The sequence below is a fragment of the Aquarana catesbeiana genome, linkage group LG02 (genome assembly GCF_042186555.1).
Source record: "Aquarana catesbeiana isolate 2022-GZ linkage group LG02, ASM4218655v1, whole genome shotgun sequence".
NCBI classification, from domain to species: Eukaryota; Metazoa; Chordata; class Amphibia; order Anura; family Ranidae; genus Aquarana; species Aquarana catesbeiana.
The window spans coordinates 228,391,894-228,412,797 of record NC_133325.1 but is presented as its reverse complement, the minus strand read 5'-3'; the positions used below and the strand labels follow the sequence as shown (position 1 = coordinate 228,412,797).

The window sequence follows — 20,904 nt, the reverse complement described above, 5'->3', positions numbered from 1 at the left end:
CCCCCCACCCTATGTGAATGAGTATGGGGTACATCATACCCCTACCCATTTACCTAGGGAAAAAGTGTCAATAATAAAACACATTACACAGGTTTTTAAAATAATTTATTAAACAGCTCCAGGGGGGTCTTCCTCCGGCTTCGGGGGTCTCCTCCGCTGTCTTCATGCCGCTCTTTTGCCAGCGGAGGTCCGGACTTCTGGGCTTCTTGTCTTCTTCCCTCTTCTCTTCTCCGGGTGATGTTGACCACGCCCCCTAAAACGTCACAGTCCCAGCATGCCCAGGGACTGTGACGGCATAAGGGGGCGGGGTCTCCGCCTATATAAATCACAACGGAGCGCTCAGAGAGCAGTCCAGCCGGAGAGAGCATCGTGTCAACATCTGGAGAAGAGGGAAGAAGACAAGAAGCCCAGAAGTCCAGACCTCCGCTGGCAGAAGAGCGGCATGAAGACAGCGGAGGAGCCAGCAGAAGAACTGGAACACCGGGAGAAGAGGCCAGAGAGAGCGGAGAAGAACCAACCGGATGCCGCGAAAAGAACCGGAGGGACCCCCAAAGCCGGAGGAAGACCCCCAAAGCCGGAGGAAGACCCCCCGGAGCTGTTTAATAAATTATTTTAAAAACCTGTGTAGTGTGTTTTATTATTGACACTTTTTCCCTAGGTGAATGGGTAGGGGTACCATGTACCCCATACTCATTCACATAGGGTGGGGGGCCAGGATCTGGGGGACCTCTTATTATAGCAGGCTCCCGGATTCCGATAAGCACCCCACCCGCAGACCCCGACAACCAACGGCCAGGGTTGTCAGGAAGAGGCCCTTGTCCTCATCAACATGGGGACAAGGTGCTTTGGGGGAGGGGGGCCCTGCAGGGTGCCCCCTCCCCTAAAGCACCCACCCCCCTTGTTGAGGGCATGCGGCCTGGTACGGTTCAGGAGGGGGGCACTCGCTCGTCCCCACCCCCTTTCCTGACCGGCCAGGCTGCGTGCTCATATCGGGGTCTGGTATGGATTTTAGGGGGGACCCCACGCTGTTTTTTCGGCGTAGGGGGTTCCCTTTAAAATCCATACCAGACCTAAGGGCCTGGTATGCCGCGTGCTCACCGCAATAGGAAAATTCATTTTTCCTATTGCAGCGAGCGCGAGATGCAATACCCTGCCCTTGCGTCGTATCTGGTCCGTTGGACCAGCATACAGACGAGCGGGCTTTTCGTCGGACCAGCACACAGACGAGCGGACTTTCCATCAGAAACTGAGTCCGATGGAAAGATTTAAAACATGTTTCAAATCTAGGTCCGCTGGAGCCTACACACGGTCGGATTGTCCGGCGGACTCTGGTCCGCCAGACCAAGTATGCCGGAAAGTCCGCTCGTGTGTACGCGGCATTAGAAGAAAACCTGTTAGAGTCTGCAAAGGACTTGAGACTGGGGCAGATGTTCGCTTTCCAGCAGGACAACACCCCTAAACATACAGCCAGAGATGCAATGGAATGGTTTAGATCAAAGCATATTCATGTGTTAGAATGGTCCAGTCAAAGTCCAGACCTAAATCCAATTGAGAATATGAGGCAATACTTGAAAATTGCTGTTCACAGACACTATCCAATCTGACAGAGCTTGAGCTATTTTGCAAAGGAGAATGAGCAAAAATGTCCCTCTCTAAATGTGAAAAGCTGGTAGAGATATACCCAAAAAGACTTGCAGCTGTAATTAAAGTGAAAGGTGGTTCTACAGAGTATTGACTGGGGGGCGGAATACAAATGCATGCCACACTTTTCAGATTTTTATTTGTAAAAAATTTTGAAAACCATTTATTGTTTTCCATTCACTTCACAAAAATTATGTGCCACTTTGTATTGGTCTATCACATAAAATCCCAATGAAATACATTTACGTTTTTATTTGTTACATGACAAAATGTGGAAAATGTCAAGGGGTATGAATACTTTTTCAAGGCACTCTATAACAGAGACGTGCGGTGAGGTCAGTGGCTGGTGAGGCACTGGCTAGTATCAGAGCCAGATACACACAGGTTACATACGCCACGAACATTAGAGCAAGAGCAATAATTCTAGCACTAGACCTTCTCTGTAACTCTAAACATGTAACCTGTAAAAATGATTAAAGCGTTGCCTATAGAGATTTTTAAGTACCGAAGTTTGGCGCCATTCAGTGAGTGTGCACAATTTTAAAGTGTAACATGTTAGGTATCTATTTACTTGGTGTAACATCATCTTTCTTAGTATACAAAAAAAACGGGCTAACTTTAACTTTTTTTTTTTTTATATTCACGAAACCGTTTTTTAAAAAAAAAAATGCGTTTGAAAAATTGCAAATACCGTGTTACATAAAATTTGCAACGACCACCATTTTATTTCCTAGGGTGTCTGGTAAAATATATATACTGTATATATAAAATGTTTGGGAGTTCTGAGTACATTTCTAGCAAAAAATTATGATTTTTACATGTAGGAGAGAAGTGTCAGAATTGGCCTGGGTGGCAAGGGATTAATTACCATAAGTAAGTAATATACAAATAATGAATATATATTGTTTTTAAGGTAATTTACTTTATTTTCAAAAACTGTACTCAAGCAAGTAGCTCAACCGACAAATTACTTAAGTTTGAAGTTATAACTTCAAACTGGTATTTTCACAGTAAATAGATAAATAGTACATTATTATGTTATAACATATAGCATAATAATACATGATTTAGCTTGGTTAAAACAGTACCTTTCAGCAGGCAGCAGATTCTCATTCTCCTTCTTAACTGTGTGAAAAGATATGGGATTATACCCATAAACCCATGCTTTTTCCTTCTAGTTAACGGGAAACTGCAGTCTGCTCAAATAATTTGTAATAAAAACATCTCTACCATTCTTAAGCTTCCAACCACTTTGGATATTATTTTATATATACTGTGATTCTGAAATTGCCAAATATGCTGCAGAAATCTCCCTCTACTGACTCTGGCTGCAACCATTTTAACTGTGGGCAGCTGAAACTGCTGCCTGTTCACTTCCTGGATTTACAGAGACACACAGAGGCACACCTCCAGCTCTGCAGCTCTCATTGGCCCTCTTATGACTCACCCCTTCCCTCCCTGGCAAACTCTCACAAGATTGAGAGAGAGAGCTGTGATTGATGTCATAAGCCAAGAAACAGGAAATGGGCTGTAAAAGGTATTTACTGGCAGAAAAAAATGTTTTAGTATCTAAATTTAAAATAACAAGGGCAGAAGATGCCCTTGTATTTAAACCGTCTGCTCTGTGTGTAGCTTCTGACAGGCTGCACAAGAAGCCCCGTATCTCTGGAACCATAGGTGGCAGGAACCCCAAATTTTGACCAGTGGTGGGGTAGGACTTCAGCTACATACCCCCAGGTCGCCAAGCTATCACCCTCGAAGCTTGCTCTTATTTATTTATTTTTTTATGTTCATGGCAGGTGAGGCTGCCTCACCTGCCTCCCCTGACTGCATGTCCCTGCTGTATAATCATCGTTTAGACAAAGGTAATTTTTACTTGATAAATTGGCAAAAACTGGGCAGTGATTTTTTTTTTTAAGAGAATGTCCTGTTATATAACATGTATCTAAAGAGACCTAAACAGCATATAGAAACAGATATAGTGCTCAGTGCCATTCATTCCCAGCTTTGTTATATTGACAGCCTGTCCTGCAGTTTGTCAATCCTATTTCATTGGAGTTTCTTTACCACATTGCACAGATGCATTGACCTAGCTAAATAATATGTCACACCACCATTATGATTTGTGCCTTCTGAAGGTTTGGGTTTGCAAGCAGACGTTTTTTTTTATTAATGTACATAAGGAGAACAATCTAATGGAATAGCATGTATAAAAGAGCATTTATGCTTTTTTTTCTGTTTCATAAAGAACCTGTAAATATTTGCTTTTAACATACACATCTTCTATTAATATATAAAACCTCAAGGCCATGCCGGAATTGAAGTAATTTAACAAAAGTTATATTCTTGTGGTGGGTGAGAACCCACAGAACAGCACTGGCAGATCTCACTTGCTGGCTTTCTTTCAGTCTAAAAAGCTAAGGATGTGGAACAATAGGGTGTATAGAAGTTCCCATGTTGTGAACATAATATATCTTGTTATGAGACTGTGGCATCATTGACAATATCATCATTGTCATACAATAAAACAATCACTCTGACATTATAAAACAAGTATAAAACACAATTTTCTTTTAGCTCCAAGTATTTTTTTAAATGTAACCACTTCAATACCACACAAATTCACCTCCTTCCTACCCAGGCAATTTTTCAGCTTTCAGTGCTGTCACACTTTGAATCACAACTACTCATGCAACACTGTACCCAAATGACATTTTTTATTATTTTTGAGACACATAGAGCTTTCTTCTGGTGGTTTTTAATCATAACTGAGTTTTTTAATTTTTTGCCATGTAAATGAAAAAATAGCAACATTTATTTTTAGTTTCTGTTATAAAATTTTGCAAATAAATAATCGTTCATAAATTTAGGCCAAAATGTATTGCGCTAAATTTCTTTAAAGATAAAAATAAACCAAAGTAGTGTATATTATTTAGTCTGTGTGAAAGTTAAGTTACTATCTATGATTATATATTTGAAAATTGATCAGTCTTGATGTAAAATGATCAGGCCTGATGTACTGACTGCTTATCTAATTTCTTAAGGCCCTAAAATGCCTAGGACAGTACAAATACCCCCAAATAAACTATTTTTGGAAAGAAGACAGTCCAAGGTATTTAGTAAGGTGTATAGCACATTTGTCATTTTAATAAGTTATGTCTCACACAGAGCAGACATTGAAAATGCAGGAAATAAAATGGAAATTATTTTTTTATACACACTTGTCAATTTATAAGATATTTCTAACACACAACAAAGGCATACATGGAATTACACCCCAAAACACATTCTGCTACTCCTGAGTAAAGGGACACCACATGTGTGAGATTTTTTTTAACCACATAGAGGGCCCCAAATTCAGAGGAGCATCTTCAAGCCTCCTAGGGGCATAAATTACGCATCAAATTTCCTGACTACCTATCACATTTTTGGAGGACCTGGAGCACCATGATAGTGGAAACACTGATAAAATGACCACATTTTGAAAAGCAAACACTTCAAAGTATTTTTTAACTGGTTCCTGACTGGTTTACGCAGATTTACTGTGGCACAATGGCTCTTCAGATTGTACACAGATTTACTGTGGCACAATGTATACATGGTATTCCCTTTAAGAGCCACCAGAGGCGGGGGACCCGATGTGCTTGGCATGATTGCTGCTGGCCACGCGTGATCGCATGCACGAGCATCAGCATGGGATTTGTGCGTGTAAACACACAAATCCCTGTGCTGTCAGGGCAGAAGAGACATGTCATGTGTTCCTACTAAGTAAGAATAACGATATGTCTCCTCCCCTAGTAAGTCACATCCCCATAGAGTTAGAACACCCTGAGGGAACACACATTTAATCCCTTGATCGCCCCCTAGTGTTAACCCCTTCCCTGCCAGTGACATTAACACAGTAATCAGTGCATTTTTATAGCACTGATCGTTGTATAAATGTCAGTGGTCCCAAAAATGTGTCAAAAGTGTCTGATCTGTCCACAGCAATGTCATAATACCCCTAAAAATTGCAGATCACTACCATTACTAGTAAAAAAAAAATGATAAAAATGCCATAAATCTTTCCCATAGTTTGTATACGCTATAAATTTTTGCCCAAACCAATCAATATACGCTTATTGCGTTTTTTTTACCAAAATTTTTTTTTTTTTTAATGGGGGATATTTATTATAGCAAAAAATATAAAAATATAGTTCTTTTCAAAATTGTCGCTCCTTTTTCGTTTATAGCGCAAAAAATGAAAACCGCAGAGGTGATCAAATACCACCAAAAGAAAGCTCTATTTGTGGGAAAAAAAGGATGCAAATTCTGTTTGGGTACAGCATTGCATGACCGCGCAGTTGTCAGTTAAAGCAACACAGTGCCAAATTGTAAAAAGTACTCTGGTCAGGAAGGGGGTAAAATCTTGTTGGTTAACTGGCATAGTGAGACTTTTGAAGACTTAATTTTTGCCAAAAGTTTTTGGAAAATGTATAATATAATGACTTTTTAGAAGTGAAATTATGTTATAGTACAAAACTCCCAAAAAAATGCAATGTATCCCTAATTTAGTGAAATCCTTATTTGGTGATAAACAGAATTTGCTACCTTAAATCCAAACAATAACACAAATTTTAAATCATCACCATTATATAACATATGTAAATCTTCTAATTAATAATTATAAAGTGACAAGTGCCCAAATATGTGGTTATCAAACCATAGTGCATTAATGTGCAAGAACCATAATAATAAATCATTAATAATGTGTTAAAACCGTAACTCTGTATCAAAGAAAAATACCCATGTACTATTTGTTGTAAAAAATGTTCATATCAATAATATAATGTGCCGTACACCAAAACCCCATAGAAATCGTGCAAAAAGTTCTTCTTTAGTGATAAAAGGCCGTGCTGTACTTTCTGGCAGTCACCCCCCAATATGGTTACACTCACCGGAACACCCCACCCCTGCAGGGGTACAAGCGTGTGATGTTGATCCTGTCTCCCCGGTTGTATGGGTGCCAGTATCCTTCCACACGTCCCAATCCTAAACGCAGCTGCTTGCATACAAGGAGGTGGGGACTTCCTGTCCCTTGATGTGATAAAGGTCCCCACTGGATATCCACTTAGGTGTTAAAAAACAAAAGGTTTCCACATAGCGTGATACTGTTTTAAAATGGATTCCTTTATTTATGTAAAACAGTCCAGTCACAAAAGACTAATATCACACTGACAAGTAAAATAATTAATGTTCCCAGACAGGAGAGTGAGCTCACAGGCTTGTATGCTCTCCACACAATCCGGGGACGCAATGCCAGCATGAACCGCCGCTTGCGTTCCACCGGTCGGATGTCCGGAACCACGATCCGCGGAAGTGACATTGTGCGTGCCAAGATAGTCCCGCCTTACGCGTTTCATCATATGGACGTCATCGGAGGCGCTGCCATCTTGGCACTCCCAACGTCTTTTATCGAGGGTGTAGTCATCGCTGCGACCAATCAGCTCCCGAGTTTCGGACTCTCACATCTGTCGGTGTGAATTTGGCAGTTAGTTGCTAGGTAGATTAGGCCTACAAATAGTAGTGTAACGATGGGAATTAACATAGGAACATAGCCTAGCACAGCCCTGTAACGCCCTCTACTGATATGACAATGATACTACAACAGCCGCAGCGATCACCTACACATATGCATTCATTATAACAAATGTTTTACAGAACTTATTAATATATAATTGTATTCATAATGCAATAAAGGTGACTATTTCAAACCATTTCATAATCCAACATGCATCACATTATATTCAAGAGGAAAAATCATTTAAGGTTAGAAAATGAAAAAAATATAAATGAAAAAAATGAAAAACATGAAAAAAATTGATAAAATTAAAATTAATAAAAACATTTTTGTATATAAAAATTTTTTTGTTTAAAAAAATTTTTTAAAAATGTGTTAATTATAAAAAACATATATAATTTATGTTAAAATCTATAACCAAATTCATATATTCATAAAAAAGGACAAGTGGAAATATAAAGGGAGAAAGTATATAGATGGGTAACCCTAAATGAGTTTATAAATGAGTGACTCTCTATTGGTATTTTATAATTAGACTATTGGAGATTCCTATAAGCAAGAATTAAGGTGGGGCATATTGTATACTAATTGGGTTATCTATATGGAAAGGAGTAATGCATTCTATTTATTATATGAGGGCCAATCCATAAATCAAATTCAATAAAAAAGGAAATAGGAAATAGAAATCATGTGTATACACACATGTTCCTAACATATCTATATGAAAAATTATAGTAAAAATCTCTGATATGTAAACGAGTTATAAAAGTCTACGTGAGTCTGCAGTGGTCTACTACTAGGACACTCTTAATATGTTCAATTTACTGGTGGTATTAATAGGCAGTGATTGTATTAAAAATTAGACAGGAAACAGTTGAGGTCTATATCCACATTCAACCCTCTTGGAACCAAACTGCCCAGGCGGTAAATCCCTTTAGTTTCATTCTGGGACACTTTTATTTTCTTGTTACCACCCCTCCAATCATCTTTAATCAGATCAATGCCATAAAAAATCAGTCCCGTGGGGTCCCTATTGTGGAATTCGTCTAAATGCCTCGAGAGATTGTGTTTTGGAAATCCTTTTTTAATATTGTTAATATGTTCTCTGATCCTGACAAAAAGCGGCCTAGTAGTCCTTCCCACATACTGTAATCGGCAAGGACATTCGATCACGTATGTAACGTGAGTGCTGTCGCAAGTGATCAGTTCCCTAATCTGATACTCTTTGCCGGATCTGGATTTGAAAGATAATTTTTTCCTCGGCTGTTTTTTGCTTACCCGACAGGGCAAACATTTTTGGCATCTAAAAAAACCTTTCATTTTGGGGAACAGTCTGATTGTCTTGGGTGGATCGATCACATTGTGTACCGGTTGATTCCTCAAATTGGGGGCCTTTCTGTAGATAATACTTGGTTTTTTTGAAAGCAGCCCTGCCAAGGTCCTGTCAGATTTTAGAATCGGCCAGTATTTCCTGATGATATGTTCAACTGAACGGTATTGGTTGTTAAATCCCGTAATGAATGCCGTGTCTGTCCCAGAGAGGTTGTTATCTTTTTCTCTCTTCCTCAATAGGGAATCACGGTTCAGGTCACCTATCTCCATCTTCTGCCTCACTAGGGATTCCTTTTGATACCCTTTCTCAATAAATTTTCCAATCAGGTTATCAGCTTGTATATAATAATCTTCTATTCTGTGGCAGTTTCTTCGTAGTCTCATTAGTTGACCCTTCGGGATATTCTCCTTCCATTTAGGGTGGTGACAACTGGAAATCGGGATATACCCATTGCGATCAGTTGTTTTAAAAAAAGTTCTAGTATGTAATTCATTGTTTACTTTAAAAATTTGTAAGTCTAAATATTCAATTTCTTGAGGATCGCATTTACCACTAAAGGAGATGCCATATTGGTTCCGATTCATCATTCCCAGGAATTCCTGGAAGGAGTCTGACGTGCCTTCCCACACAATGATCACGTCGTCTATGTAGCGACGGTAAAATTTTATCTCTGGGCGTAATCTCTTGTAAATGTGTTCTGCTTCCCACATATCCATAAATAAATTTGCCACGCTCGGGGCGTATCTAGCCCCCATGGCAACGCCCTTAGTCTGGAGATAGTAATCTTTCTGGTACCAAAAATAATTGCTTTCCATCGCTAGTTTCAGGGACTCCAGGATAAAATCGATCTGTTCACGTTTGAGGTTCCCATCCTCACGGAGTGCTTTCTCAACCCCCTTGATACCATACTTTTGTATAATACTAGTGTAAAGGGAGTTTACATCTATCGTTGCAAGAATGCACTCATTAACCTCGGTCACATGTTTCAATTCATTAATTAGTTGTGTACTATCCTTTAGGTATGATCTTCCTTTCACCACCAATGGCTTTAAAAAACAATCAATGTATTCCCCCAATCTAGAAAATAAGGAATTGATACCACTTATTATTGGTCTTCCTGGGGGTTTCTCTAATCGTTTATGTATTTTTGGTAAGTAGTATATTACCGGTGTTTTCGTAGACTCACATATCAAATATTTTGCTTCCTTTTTATTTAAAATGCCGATATCTTTCCCTTTCTTTACCAGGTTTCTTAATTTCTTTCCAAAAAGTCATTTCGTATTACCTTTTAAGTTTCTTATAGGTGTTTTCCACCCTAAGGAGGTTCTGCATCTCCTCCTCGTAATCTTCCTTTCTTAATATAACCAATCCGCCCCTTTGTCTGCGGGGCGTATGACTACCTGATTTATTTTTTCCAGTCTCTTTAATGGTTTTCCATACATTTCTATTTTTAGGTTTCTTCCTTTCCAGTTTCGCAAGATCGTTTTCCACCATCTTCTTAAAGGCATTCATACACTGGTCACCGGGGACTTTTGGATTGAAAATGGAGTTGTTCCTGAGATCAGTATGTCTAAAGCTAGATGGTTCCCCTCCTACTTTCTTATCTTTGTTTAAGGCGTAATGTTTTCTTATTCTTAATTTACGCATACATTTTTGCAAGTCGATAAAAACCTCAAATTTTTCAATATTTTTCTCCGGTGCGAATTTCAATCCTAAATCTAAAATCTTTAATTCCTCTTCAGAAAAAAAAACATCACTCAAATTTAAAATTCCTTTTCCTAATACTCTCTTCTTCTCTTTCCTCTTCTTTCCTCCTTGTTTTCCTCTTGTCTGTATCCTCTTTCGACATCTCTTATAGTATGATCCAATTCTCTGTCCTGATTCCTGTACGGTCTGTTCCCTGTTTGCTGTGGATATCTGTAGGGCCCGGTGTTCCTCCTCTCTCTGTGTATGGGTAGGCCCCCTTGTCTTTGGAAGTCTCTGCTGCTCTCTGGTGGTCCTTTCCATCCTTGTCTCCTGTAGGGAGGTCGTGCCTTCCATCTCCCAGGTGGGCCACCTCTGTGAAAATCCTCATTTTCCCTAGGGGGTCTTCTATGTTGTTGGTTATTATGGGTACCATACTGTCTTCTATCCATCAGCGGTGAATACCTATTTTGGATAGGAACGTTATATCTTGGAGTGGCTGGAGATCTGCCATTCATGGGTTCTAGGGGATGTTCATCCCTTCCCCTTGTCCAAGGTCCACTCATTCGGTAGTTGGGTGTGCGTGGTATTTCAGTATATCTCATATTGGGAGTGTGTTCACATCTGGTTTGTCGCAGAGTCTCTGCTATCACTTCTTCCTCTGTTGGGTTCTCATCAATAGAGTTCTCTTCCAATTCATTGTTTGAGTCATCTATTTCTTCTTGCCATTTGTAGACTCTTTTATTGGCATAATCTAGGACATCTCTCTTATATTTCTTCTGTTTTTTTGTTTGTATATCCAAATCATATTTCTTTATGATGTCCTGTAGTTCTCTATCCTTATCCTTGTATTCTTGTTGATCAGTAAACGGAAGTAGCAGGGTTTTTATCTCTGTAATTCTTTCTTCTACTTTTCTTAATTTGAAAGGGTCTCCTTTCTAGTATTTTATGCAGGAGTTCGTTTTCACATCCTGAGAAAAAGGAATACCATTCCTCGTTCAGAGATGCATCATTCAGGCTATCATTTGGACTCAGATCCCACCTCAGCCTTCTAGGTGTCATTTTTTCTTTGACATACATCTCCAACGTGACAATATCCCACCACACCCTTAACTGTTTCTCCAGGGTGTGTCTTAACTGCTTGAATAACCCAGTCATATCCTGCCTGTTATTCACCTGCTCTTGGTTAAAAATCCCTCCTACATCAATCTTCCTATTTGACATGTACCCAAATATGTCCATAGCTGCAGATCTCTACTCAGCACCCGCAGGAGCCAGAAGAATTATAAATATATCGACAGATCTGCGCTTATAGACTGATTTACACCTGCAGCCCCCCTATATAGGAAGGGGACACCTAAGTAATCCCCCAGAAAACTGAAAATCAAAAAATAGGGAGTGGCGCTGTGTTAAAACTCAGGGTGTGGCTTGTAAATTAAACAAGTGCTCAAATGTATAATATAATGACTTTTTAGAAGTGAAAATATGTTATAGTACAAAACTCCCAAAAAACGCAATGTATCCCTAATTTAGTGAAATCCTTATTTGGTGATAAACAGAATTTGCTACCTTAAGTCCAAACAATAACACAAATTTTAAATCATCACCATTATATAACATATGTAAATCTTCTAATTAATAATTATAAAGTGTTCCAGTGAGTGTAACCATATTGGGGGGTGACTGCCAGAAAGTACAGCATGGCCTTTTATCACTAAAGAAGAACTTTTTGCATGATTTCTACAGGGTTTTGGTGTACGGCACATTATATTATTGATATGAACATTTTTTACAACAAACAGTACATGGGTATTTTTCTTTGATACAGAGTTACGGTTTTGACACAATATTAATGATTTATTATTATGGTTCTTGCACATTAATGCACTATGGTTTGATAACCACATATTTGGGCACTTGTCACTTTATAATTATTAATTAGAAGATTTACATATGTTATATAATGGTGATGATTTAAAATTTGTGTTATTGTTTGGATTTAAGGTAGCAAATTCTGTTTATCACCAAATAAGGATTTCACTAAATTAGGGATACATTGCGTTTTTTTGGGAGTTTTGTACTATAACATATTTTCACTTCTAAAAAGTCATTATATTATACATTTGAGCACTTGTTTAATTTACAAGCCACACCCTGAGTTTTAACACAGCGCCACTCCCTATTTTTTGATTTTCAGTTTTCTGGGGGATTACTTAGGTGTCCCCTTCCTATATAGGGGGGCTGCAGGTGTAAATCAGTCTATAAGCACGGATCTGTCGATATATTTATAGTTTTTGGAAAACGTTTAATGAAAATGAAAATTATTTTATTACATATAGTTGTCAATTTAATAAAATACTTCTCACCCACAGAATGGGCACACTTAGAATTAAAACCCAAAATGTGTTCTGTTACTCTTTCTGAGTATGGCAATATCACATGTGTGAGACTTTGCAAAAATTTAGTATAAAAGCAGAGTGGTACTGCAGATACTTATGGAGTACTCTGTGCCACGTCCTATGATTGAGTACAATAGGAAAGAGATGTGTGGGCTTGGACTTTTTAGGCACAATAACTGGTATTATATAGTTAAAAACTGAAATTTATTGAAAATAGAAAACATTTAAAAGAGACAAAAGACAGATCCAAAAATCTGTACAACATCAGTCCATGAAAAAAGCTTACAGCAATACAGACCATACATAGCTCAATAAAATAACATAGGCACTTCAAGGATGAGATAACCAACATTCCATCATAGGGGTATTGGATTCGAAGAAGAGCTATGTCGTTGGTAGATGTTACAATTTACAGCTCAACATGTTACGCGCCTAGCGCTTCTTCAGGAGCATAGAACTGAAATATAAGACATTGAATAAATATAACAGATAGTGCATCAGTGTAAGACATATGCTGAAAATATTCATAAAAAATTAACATTGCGAACTAGACAGGCAAAGATGGAAACCCATACAGGCCAGTCCTGGTCAAAAAGAGACCCAGGAATTATTCGTCCACTATGGGGATGTATGTAACATAATAACAAAGGTATGTTTTATAAATACTGGTAATATAATTGGCATACTCAATATGTACAGGTAGCCAAAGATCGAGTGATTCCTGGAATAGCAATATGTCAGCTGGAAACAAGAGAAGTGTGGGGGGAAGGAAAGGACGAGAATGGGAAGGGAAGGGGGAGAGAAAGAAGGGGATAAGGAAAGAAAAATGGGGGGGGGGGAATTGGTAGGGATAAGGGAGGGGGGGAAAAAGAAGGCAAAGATAGGAGGTGGAGGGAGAAAAAGAGGGAAAGAGGAGAAAGAGAGGAAAAGATAAGAAAGGAAGGGGGGGAGGAAGGGGGGGAGGAAAGGGAGGGGGTGGGATAAGAAGGGAGGGAAGCGAGGGGTAGTGAACATTGAGAAGTAAGGGAAAACAAAAGGGGGGAAGGAGGAAAAAGGGAGGGGGGAAGGAGGGGGGAGGGAAGGGAGGGGGGAAGGAGGGGTGGTAAAAGGGGGAGGGAAGGGAGGGGGGGAGAGAAAAGAAGTGCTGACTGAAAAAACATAGTCTAGTATGAAAACAGTGGATATTGGTATTAAAGGTAGGTACCAGATATTGAGTTTAATAGCTGGTAAGTACTAGTGGGCTCTAGTAGCAGGAACCTCAGAAATATAGTAATTTAACAGTATCAGAAATTCCAGGTACTTACCATAATAGTGGTAATATAATGGTTAAAAAGGAGGAGGTGGGGAAGAAAAATGGGGAAAATGGCCGCCAGAGATATGCACTTGCACTGTGGTATATAGTGCTAGAAACAACTAGTAATCCATAGTAGCCACAGACCAGTCATATGGGTAACAGTATAGGATTACTTAGATGTGTAAAAAAAAACACACAGCAGTCACAGATATTTATAGATAGTCGCAGGAGGTGATTGGACATCCCAAATATACAATGGTAGTATGTGACCTAATAGGATGCAAACAGATAAAAAGACAGAGTTAATTAAGAATGGTATACTAGTAAATGTAATTAGATTAGTTAAAATGTATAATAGGGGGGCTGGTAAAGAGAAGGCAGATATAGAGGGAGGAGAGGGGAATACAGGGAAAGATGGGCCAGTAGCATAGTCCAAGCTCCAGGAACATACCTGCTGCTAATATCGAATAGGCTTGAGTCTGCAAAGAAACAGCCACTTAGGTAACAAGCGACTGTAACCAGGAACTGGATAGAAGGACGCCGAGTAGCGTGCCTTTTGTGCACATGCCCCACTTGTAGTCAACCAATTGACGCACGCCAAGGTGACATCATCCAAGCCGGCCGCTCGGTACAGACCGCGCATGCTCACCATCTCGGCGTCAGCAAATTACAGCCTGACGCCAAGAGACAAGGGACGCAGCTGTAGCCGTGGGCTCCACAGGGGGAGTTAACACCTGGTGATCCCAGAGTGCGCACACACCCCTAAGGGAGTGTAGCAATGGGCAGCCGCATAATGGCGAAGTTAAACCCGGGACAAAGAATTGACCAGGCTGATAGGGAAAAGGCAACTGTCAAGTTCGCAGTGTTTTACAGTAAATCTCAATAGTAGGACAACTATATATACACATTCATGTATATAAATAGTAACAACAAAAATTTGCAGCTGTTAAATCCCAATATCGAGCATCATCAGTGTTTAATAGCAATATATGTGGATTAAAGATGAGCTGCTCATGTTAATCCTCAAAATTTAGGATTATTATAATGAAAATAGGCAGGATGATAGACCGTAGGGGAAACAGGGGAAGGGAGAAGGAGGGAGGGGGAGGGGGGAGAAAAGGGGGAGGAGAGGTTTTAAAGGGGGGGTGGGGGGTTTAGAGGTGGGGTGGGGTGGGGTGTGAAGGGAGAAAGGGATTTGTTAGAGCCTGAGGACAGGCAAAACTGAGAGGTCAGTTAATAAAAAAGGCTTATAAGTATGTGCTTCATTGATTCCGGGGGCATGAATCACATCAAGGCATTCTATCCAAGTAGTTTCTTTTTGGAGAATGTATTTGTCCCACTCCCCGCCTCGAGAGTCTTTAGGGACAATGGTCAGTACAACGAATGATATCAAAGATACATCAAATTTATGGTACAAATCTAAATGTCTACTGACCACCGTGACCATCTTGGCCTCCGTGGAGTAGTAGACATGATCTTTTATTCTAGATTGTAGATGTCTGGCCTACATAAAAAGTGCCGCACTGGCATAACATAAGGTATACCACCCCTTGGGTATCACAGTTAGTGTGGAAGTTGGTGATAAATGTTTCCCCATTAGGGAGTACAAACCCCATACCCACTCGTATCCACGGACAAAATGAGCATTTCCCGCAATGTGACATGCCATGTTTAGATTGTTTAGATATAGGGTTGATTGAGTAGTGACTAGAGGTCAGTTTGTCACGTAGGGATCTAGCCTGTCTAAAGGTAATTGCCGAGGCAGGGCCAATATATTTCTTGAGGATGGGATCCTCGCGTAGAATCGGCCAATTGTTAGTGACAATATCTCGCAGTTGTTGGTGTTGTTGTGAGAATCTAGTGATAAATCTGATAGAACAGTCAGTGGTAGCTGGTTTAGTTTGGTAAAGTAAAGAGCTACGTGAGATTTAAATTCATCCAGGTGGGTACAATTGCAACTCAATCTTAAATATTGAGCATAGGGAATACTTTTAATCAGTGGTCTAGGGTAGGCTCTTCCCACATGCAGCAGGGTATTCCCTGCAGTCTCTTTCCTGTAGAGAGTGGAAGCTAAACAGTACTCTTTATCTTTAAAGATGGTTAAGTCCAAAAAGGTGATTTGTTGAACATTACTGGAGACCGTAAATTTTAAATTCGTCAATGTTTGGACTGGTTATGTAGCAGACATGTGTATCACATAAGTCAACCAATTGTATCAAAACCAATGTACTGTAACGGTTTCCTCTATTTATACAAGTGGTCAGGAAATATAGCTTAGTGTAGCATCACCTGTAGCAGCCTCTGTTCCTATAAGCCCAGCATGCTTAGCCTACTGGTTTGCAGCTGCCTTAGGAATGCCATGTTCACTGGCCAGGAAGTACAGAAGGATGAATAAAGGAAGAACAAAAGATTTCCTATGGTTCCAAGAGTGCAGTTATCTGCTGAGGATGGCTCTGACTGATTGTAGTCAGCGGGATGTGCAGATGAGTCAGTTCAGGCACAGGCAGAGACATGGTCAGCAAACAGGCAAAGGATCAGTCCAGGCAACAGGCAGACATGTAGTACATAAACAGGCCAGGGTTAATACAAGCAGCAGGCAGAGGCAGCACTGCACTGGTGTGGTGGTTATAAGGAACACTGTTGCTGGAACACACTTGTCTAGTCACACTGGGACTGGTGTGGCAATGGTCAGGAAAACTGTTGTTTGCAGCACTGGTCTGGTGACAACACACCATCAGCAACACTGTTTCTAGCTACACTGGTCTGGCGACACTGTAGCTGGTGTGGTGGTGATTGGAGAATTGTGACTGGCTGCACTACCAGGGCTCATTTACATGTGAAATTGGTGTGACCACCCTTTGCCTTCAAAATTGCTTCAAATCTTCTAGGTACACTTTCATACAGTTTTTGAAGGAACTAGGCAGGTAGGTTGTTTCAAACATGTTGGGGAACTAATCATAGATTGCCCGTGGATGTAGGCTACCTCAAATCTTCTGTCTCTTCATGTAATCCCAGACAGAGTCGATGATGTTGAGATTGGGGCTCTGTGGGGGACAAACCGTCACTTCCAGGACTCTTTGTTCTTCTTTACATTGAAGATAGTTCTTAACCACTTAACAACCGTGCTATAGCCGAATGACGGCTACAGCATGGCTTGACAACTCTGGGAGGGCGTACTATGAGATCCTCTCAGAAACGAACTCCCATGTTCCCCCTGGGGCACGCACACAGAAGTATCCATGACCGCCCGGTCCTCGGGACCACGGATCACAGTACATGGCTGCTGATAGTGGGCATGCAGCAGCTCTGTGGGCTGGATCTGTAGTGCCCACAGCGCTGCTCTGTGCCCATTGCAGGACTCATCCATCCATCCATGCTCAGCCCCATCCATACTCACAGCCATCCATACTCAGCCATGCCATCTATACTCAGCCATCAATCCATGCTCAGCCATGCCATCCATACTCAGCCATGCCCAGCCATACCCAGCAATACTCAGCCATACCCAGCAATACCTAGCCATACTCAGCCATACCCAGAAATACCCAGCAATACCCAGCAATACTCAGACATACCCAGCCATACTCAGCCATACCTAGAAATACCCAGCAATACCCAGCCATATCCAGCCATACCCAGCCATACCTAGCCATACTCAACCATACCCAGCCATACTAAGCAATTCTGAGCATTATCCAGCCATACTTAGCAATACCCAGCAATATTCAGCCATACCCAGCTATACCCAGCAATACTCAGCCATAGCCAGCCATACTCAGCCACCCCCATTCATGTTCATCCATGCCACATCCATGCCACATCCATGCCACTACAGTGCTCATCAGTGTCACTACAGTGCCCATCAGTGTCTCGCAAAAGTGTAATAGGTAGTCAAATTAGATTTTAAATCTATGCCCCTAGAACACCTGATGGTGCTCCCTGCATGTTGGGCCTCTGTATGTGGACAGGTTGTGGAAAAGTCTCCCATATGTGGTATCGCCATACTCAGGAAGAGTAGGAGAATCTACTTTGGGGTGTAATTTTTGGTATGTACATGCTAGGGGTTAGAAATATTTTATAAATGGACAACTTTGTGTAAAAAAAAAATGTGTTTTCATTATCCTTCCACATTTTCCAAAAACTTGCAGAAAAATAATGACATGTTCAAAAGACTCATTATGCCTTTTCTTTCCAAAATGGGGTAATTTTTGGGGTGTTTCCATTTTCCTGGTGCTCCAGGGCCTTTAAAAGTGCAAGAGGTAGTCAAGAAATTATATGTGTAATAAAAATTTGTTCGAACACGCGAACACCGTTAAAGTCTATGGGACAAGGACGTGAAAAATCAAAAGTGTTCATTTTAAGGGTTAATATGCAAGTTATTTTCATAAAAAGTGTTTGGGGACCTGGGTCCTGCCCCAGGGGACATGTATCAATGTAAAAAATTTTTTAAAAAACAGCCGTTTTTTCGGGAGCAGTGATTTTAACAATGCTTAAAGTGAAACAATAAAAGTGAAATATTCCTTTAAATTTCATACCTGGAGGGTGTCTATAGGATGCCTGTAAAGTGGTGCATTTTTCCCGTGTTTAGAAAAGTCCCTGCACAAAATGACATTTCTAAAGGAAAAAAAGTCATTTAAAACTACTTGCGGCTATAATGAATTGTCGGGTCTCAGCAATACAGATAAAAGTCATTGAAAAAAATGGCATGGGGTCCCTCTAAAAATCCATATCAGGCCCTTTGGGTCTGGTATGAATATTAAGGGGAACCCCAAACTAAAATTTAAAAAGAAAATTGCGTGGGGGTCCCCCAAAATTCCACACTAGGCCCTGTAGGTTTGGTATGAATATTAAGGGGAACCCCGAACCAAAATAAAAAAAAAATAGAAAAAAAAAAAAATCCAAGCAAGCAACCCGGCAGGCTGCAAGAAAAGAGGGGGGACGAGAGAGCCCCCCCCTCCTGAGCTGTACAGGCCACATGCCCTCAACATGGGGAGGGTGCTTTGGGGTATCCCCCCAAAGCACCTTGTCCCCATGTTGATGGGGACAAGTGCCTCATCCCCACAACCCTTGCCCAGTGGTTGTGGGGGTCTGCGGGCGGGGGGCATATCGGAATCTGGAAGCCCCTTTTAACAAGGGGACCCCCAGATCCCGCCCCCCCTGTTTGAAATGGTAACGGGTACATTGTACCCCTACCATTTCACAAAAAAGTGTCAAAATGTTAAAAAACCACAAGACACATCTTGGAACAAGTCCTTTAATAAAAATAAAAAAATAAAAATGTCCCACGAAGTCCATTCATCTTCTTCTCTCTTTCCACCAACGGGCCGGAAAAAAAAAAGATCCGCCTCCATGGGAGGCACCTGCCTTATGACACTTCAGCACGATGACAGTTCTTTTATAACTGAGGTGACGTACCCATGTGACTCCGCCCCCTCTGACGCACGGGGACTTCCCAATGGCTTCCCCATGGCGTCAGAGGGGGCAGGGCAACCCGGGTACATGAACGGGTGGCCCTGCCCCCTCTGACACCAAGGGAAAGCCATTGGGAAGTACCTGTGTGTCAGAGGGGGGCAGGGGGGTCACCCGGGTACGTCAATATGTGGCCCCGCATATACATATATAAGCATATACAAGAAAAAATAGAAAAAAAAAAGAAACAAAGATCACATGATGTTTTTGAACATTGGACATCAAAATGTCCTTTGTCAAATATGAACCTCTCCCATGTGGGCTGCAGTAGAGAATAAGATGAATAGACTTTGTGGGACATTTTTATTTTGTTATTTTTTAATAAAGGACTTGTCCAAGATGTGTCTTGTGGTTTAACATTTTGACACTTTTTTGTGAAATGGTAGGGGTACAATGTACCTGTTACCATTTCAAACAGGGGGGGCGGGATCTGGGGGTCCCCTTGTTAAAGGGGGCTTCCTGATTCTGATAAGCCCCCCGCCCGCAGACCCCCACAACCACCGGGCAAGGGTTGTGGGGATGAGGCCCTTGTCCCCATCAACATGGGGACAAGGTACTTTGGGGGGCTACCCCAAAGCACCCTCCCCATGTGAGGGCATGTAGCCTGGTATGGTTCAGGAGGGGGGCGCTTTCTCATCCACCCTCTTTTGGTTCGGGGTTCCCCTTAATATTCATACCAGACCCAAAGGGCCTGGTAATGCACTGGGGGGATCCCATGCCGTTTTTTTCAATGACTTTTATCTGTATTGCTGGACCCAACAATTCATTATAGCCACGAGTACTTTTAAATGACTTTTTTCCTTTAGAAATGTCATTTTGTGCAGGGACTGTTCTAAATGCGGAAAAATGTGCCACTTTACAGGCATACTATAGTCACCCCCATGGTACGAATTTTGAAGGAATATTTAATTTTTATTGTTTGACTTTAAGCATTATTAAAATCACTGCTCCCGAAAAAACGGCCATTTTTAAAACTTTTTTGCATTGATACATGTTCCCTGGGGCAGAACCCAGGTCCCCAAACACTTTTTATGACAATACCATGCATATCAGCCTTTAAAATTAGCACTTTTGGATTTCTCCCATATATACAATTCATTATAGTTGCGAGTACTTTTAAACGACTTTTTCCTTTAGAAATGTCATTTTGTGCAGGGACTGTTCTAAACACAGGAAAAATGCGCCACTATACAGGCATACTATAGACACCCCCCAGGTACGAAATTTAAAGGAATATTTCACTTTTATTGTTTCACTTTAGGCATTATTAACCACTGCTCCCGAAAAAACGTCCTTTTTTAAAACTTTTTTTTGCATTGATACATGTCCCCTGGGGCAGGACCCAGGTCCCCAAACACTTTTTATGACAATAACAAGCATATAAGCCTTTAAAATTAGCACTTTTGATTTCTCCCATAGACTTTTAAAGGGTGTTCCGCAGCTTTCGAATTTGCTGAGAACACCCCAAATTGTTCACTATTTGGCGAACAGGTAAACACCCGATGTTCGAGACGAACTTACGTTT

General features: G+C 40.8%; 1 protein-coding gene across 1 annotated transcript in view; it reads left to right on the top strand.

Moving 5' to 3' along the window:
- The window catches only part of LOC141129859 (protocadherin-9-like), a 2,335,577-nt gene that overhangs the window by 1,468,095 nt on the left and 846,578 nt on the right, over window positions 1-20,904 (top strand). The window lies entirely within an intron of this gene.